We start from the raw sequence: 5225 nt of genomic DNA, 5'->3' as shown, positions 1-5225 counted from the left end.
TTTAGTAGCTTATCCTAAGGTGATTTCCATAAACGTGCCTCCCGCGGCTGAATCTAAAAGATTTATAGAAGCAAAATTCAATCCGGCATAAAAAATTTGTATGATCATCCATAAATTCAAACCATGAGTAGGGCAATTGCGAATCATCAATTTCATTCTTTCCCAAGATTGGGCAACATGCTCATGATCAAGTTGTTTAAAATTCATAATATCGTTCCTAAGAGAGATGATCTTAGCAGGAGGAAAATACTTAGAGATAAAAGCATCTTTGCACTTATTCCATGAATCAATACTATTCTTAGGCAAAGACAAAAACCAAACTTTAGCACGATCTCTAAGTGAAAATGGAAATAAGTTCAATTTAACAATATCATTATCCGTATCTTTCTTCTTTGGCATCTCACACAAGTTAACAAAGTTGTTTAGATGGGTAGTGGATCTTCACTAGGAAGGCCGGAGAATTGATCTTTCATAACAAGATTCAACAAAGCAGCATTGATTTCACAAGACTCAACATCATTAAGAGGAGCAATCGGAGTACTAAGTAAATCATTATTGTTGGTATTGGAAAAGTCACATAACTTGGTATTATCTTGCGCCATAGCGACAAGCAATCCAATCACACATGCAAACAAAAAGGCGAGTGAAAGAGAGAGGAGATTGGGAAAGAGAGGGCGAATAAAACGGCAAGGGTGAAGTGGGGGAGAGGAAAACGAGAGGCAAATGGCAAATAATGTAAGTGCGAGGGAGATGAGTTTGTGATGGGTACTTGGTATGTCTTGACTTGAGCGAAGACCTCCCCGACAACGGTGCCAGAAATCCTTCTTGCTACGTCTTGAGCTTGCGTTGGTTTTCCTTGAAGAGGAAAGGGTGATGCAGCAATAGTAGCATAAGTATTTCCCTCAGTTTTTGAGAACCAAGGTATCAATCCAGTAGGAGGCTCCTCAAAAGTCCCACGCACCTACACAAACAAACAAGAACTCGCAACCAACGCAATAAAGGGGTTGTCAATCCCTTCAAGGCCACTTGTGAATGTGAGATCTGATTGAGATAATATGATAAGATAATTTTTTTTGGTATTTTATGATATAGATTGGAAAAGTAAAGATGCAAATAAAAGTAGATTGAAAGCTTATATGATAAGAGATAGACCCGAGGGCCATAGGTTTCACTAGTGGCTTCTCTCAAGATAGCATAAGTATTACGGTGGGTAAACAAATTACTGTCGATCAATTGATAGAAAAGCGAATAATTATGAGATTATCTAGGCATGATCATGTATATAGGCATCACGTCTGTGACAAGTAGACCGACTCCTGCCTGCATCTACTACTATTACTCCACACATCGACTGCTATCCAACATGCATCTAGAGTATTAAGTTCATAAAGAACAGAGTAACGCATTAAGAAAGATGACATGGTGTAGAGGGATAAACTCATGCAATATGATATAAACCCCATCTTTTTATCCTCGATGGCAACAATACAATACGTGCCTTGCTGCCCCTGCGGTCACTGGGAAATGACATCACAAGATTAAACCCAAAGCTAAGCACTTCTCCCATTGCAAGAAAGATCAATCTAGTAGGCCAAACCAAACTGATAATTCGAAGAGACTTGCAAAGATAACTTAATCACACATAAAAGAATTCAAAGGAGATTTAAATATTTCTCATATATAAACTCGATCATAAACCCACAATTCATCGGATCTCGACAAACACACCGCAAAAGAGTTACATCGAATAGATCTCCAAGAAGATCGAGGAGAACATGGTATTGAGATTCAAAGAGAGAGAAGAAGCCATCTAGCTAATAACTATGGACCCGAAGGTCTGGGTAAACTACTCACAACTCATCGGAGAGGCTATGGTGTTGATGTAGAAGCCCTTCATGGTCGATTCCCCCTCCAGCGGAGCGTCGGCAAAGGCTCCAAGATGGGATCTCGCGGATACAGAAGGTTATGGCGGTGGAATTAGGTTTTCGTGGTTGCCTTTGATGTTTTCGGGGTACATGGGTATATATAGGAGGAAGAAGTAGGTCAGTGGACGCTCGAGGGCCCACGAGGCAGGGGCACGCCCAGTGGGGGGGGGAGGGCGCCCTCCACCCTCGTGGTCGCCTTGCTTGTTTCTTGACTTCCACTCCAAGTCCTCTGGATCATGTTTGTTCCAAAAATCATGCTCCCGAAGGTTTCATTCCGTTTGGACTCCGTTTGATATTCCTTTTCTTCGAAACACTGAAATAGGCAAAAAAACAACAATTCAGGCTGGGCTCCGGTTAGTAGGTTAGTCCCAAAAATGATATAAAAGTATAAAGTAAAGCCCATAAACATCCAAAATGGGTAATATAATAGCATGGAACAATCAAAAATTATAGATACATTGGAGACGTATCAGGGGGCACGCTGAGTGCACCCACTGGGTTTAGTCCCTGGGACCGCCTTCGACTGCGGGCAGTTGGCGGGGGTCTGAGAGAACTAAAAATCTTCTTAGCTGGTACCGATTGAACTTGTTCCTCTCCGACTCCGAGGTCGAGTAGTACTTGAGGATCTGGATCTGGTCTTGCATCGAGTAACTGATTACTCGGAATTTTCCTCTATGGGTGTGCGATCAGTGCACCCATAGGGTGTAGTCCCCGAGACTCCGACTGATTGCTGGTAGTCGGTTGGAGTCTTTAGGGTTTGTTGTACTTGAATGTTGATGCTGGACTTGACTGAGCAAAATGTTTCTTTCTGAGTTCTCTTCCAGTGGGGGCACGCTGAGTGCACCCACTGGGTGTAGTCCCCGAGCCTCTGTCGGAGTAGATGAGTCTGGCAGAGGGTTTATGTCTCCTGGTAAACCTCCATGCAGTCGGCACGGTAAATATCTTTTAGTATGAAATTGAGTCAATCAGATGGAGCGCCGGTTTCATCCTTTTGCGTGAAAATGGGTATTTGTCCGAGTGGATGTGCTTCCCGACTGATCAGGGTATGTTGACTATGAGGCAAAACTTGGTGGCACTCGTATGTCTCCTGGAGGAGATAGAATAGTGGTCCGATGTGGACGTGCCATAAAACCCGAGTGGTGAGGCTAGCGTGTGGATCGACTCTCCGGAGAGAGGCCACTGATTATCCCGGGGGAACACCAGCACAGGCCATCTTTGAGTCCAAGTTTGTGAAATTGACACCTTGGAGCCTAGAAGAAGACCCAAGTGTATCCGTAGAGGATGTCGTTTTCACCCTTTTGCAGTCCTGAAGATGACTCCAGGTAATGATTTGGGCGATCGTCCAAGTGGATGGTGCTTCCCTCATAGACCTGTGGCGGACCGAGCATGTATGGTCAGAAAAGTATTCTTGATGTGATCAACAGGTTGGTCAAATGGGCATAACCCCTGTGGGCGGCATGGCCCATGGCTGTGCGCAGCCCCCGAGTGATGCTCGAAAGAGGTAAGCCTGCTACAGAGTGTGATATGAGGTTTGATCATATGAGTAACTTAGTCATTCCCGTGTTGGGTGTGTAGTGGTGAAGACATGTCCAACTGATGCACAGGGCGGCCGAGGGGGGAGGATGTGTACAACCGAGTGGTGACGTGCGGGGCGGCCGAGTGGTGAAGACGTGCACAACCGAGTGGCGACGCGTGGGGCGGTCGAGTGAAGATGTGTGAGGTGGCCGAGCAAAGGACTACGTGTCCAGCCAAGTGGCGACACATGGGATGGCCGAGTGAAGGATTACGTGTCCAGCCAAGTGGGAAAAATGGTCTTCGAAGGAGTTAGCCAGATGCTTTCGAAGCTGGTGTAGCGACGAGGTCAGTGTAGTGTGGTTGTGATGCAACAAGTCCAATGCAACAACTAAGCCTGAGTAGGAATGAAGATGGCACAGAGTGTCTGAGTGATTATGAAACTTGTCAAAGTGACGGCTCGAATGCATTTGTTGAAGAGAAGGATCTGACTGGTGATGAAGTACTCGACCACTCAGGAGAGTGTCATTCCGAATGAGCTGCAGCCCCCGAGTGCGGCGTAGCCCCCTGAGCGTACTACAGGCTTCGACAACGGACATGTCAGATTACGAGAAATATAGTTTTGAATGGATAATTTGTAATTCATCAAGTCGGACTTAGGTAAAGACGAGGAGAAGCTTCTGAGTGATGCTCGAAAGAGGCAAATTCGCAAAGGAGTGAAGTGTGCAGTTTGATTACAAAAGTGACTTATCTGTCTCATGCCTAGCAAGGTCTATATCATTGATACGGCGAAGAGTTCCATAGAGGGGTTGGACGGATGTGTTTGAAGTCAACATGGCGACGAGGTCGATGTTGTGGTGCACTAGGACCGATACGGTGACCGAGTCCGAGTAGTGATGAAGTTGGCACATAGGGCCGTCGAGTGACCACATAACTTGTGTAAGAAAAATAGCACAAGCCAACGTAATAATTTCTCGAGGAAATTTGAGGTGTGCTAAAATGATTTGTGCAAATGACACCCATAGATACCCGCTGGGTGTGCAAGGGGCTTGCTGGTTCAGAACCAACAAGAGTCTAGAAGAGCGAAGGAATTGATCCAACTTGATGAAGTGAATGAGCCAACTTGATGTGTTAGAGCACCGAACTCAAATAAAAGGTAGTGTAGTGTTCTGACTGAGTTACAGCCCCCGAGGACCGTTGCAAACTTGAAATGAAGAACACATGGTGTTAGTGAATGACGTAAAAATGGAAGTTGGATTCGAGAGTCAAATAAGCAGTACTAAGCAAGTATGTGAAAATAAGCAACCGAGCGTAGATGTACACTCAGTGGCGTGGCCTTCGAGTGAATGTGATGTGTGAATTACGAGATACCCGAGAATGCGGAAGTAATAGAATGTAGTGTATGTAGAATGACTTAGCTGTCTGAAGGCGTGCGAGTGGCCGAGTGGTGGAGATGTGTTCAACCAATGGCGATGCACGGGGCGGCCGATTGATGTAGATGTGTCACACCTAGTGGCGGAAGTAACATAATGTAGTGTAGAATGACTTGGCTGTCTGAAGGCGCGCGAGTAGCCGAGTGGTGATGATGTGACCAACCAAGTAGAAACGTGCGGGGCGGCCGAGTGGTGATGAGGTGACCAACCAAGAGGCGATGCACGGGGCGGAAGAGTGGTGATGAAGTGACCAACCGAGTGGCGATGCGCAGGGTGACCGATTGGTGATGAGGTGACCAACCGAGAGGTGACGCGCGGGACGGCTGAGTGGTGATGAGGTGACCAACCGATGGTG

The sequence above is a fragment of the Triticum aestivum genome, chromosome 4B (assembly GCF_018294505.1).
Source record: "Triticum aestivum cultivar Chinese Spring chromosome 4B, IWGSC CS RefSeq v2.1, whole genome shotgun sequence".
Lineage (NCBI taxonomy): Eukaryota > Viridiplantae > Streptophyta > Magnoliopsida > Poales > Poaceae > Triticum > Triticum aestivum.
The sequence above is the reverse complement of the archived record's forward strand: the minus strand, read 5'-3'. Positions refer to the sequence as shown.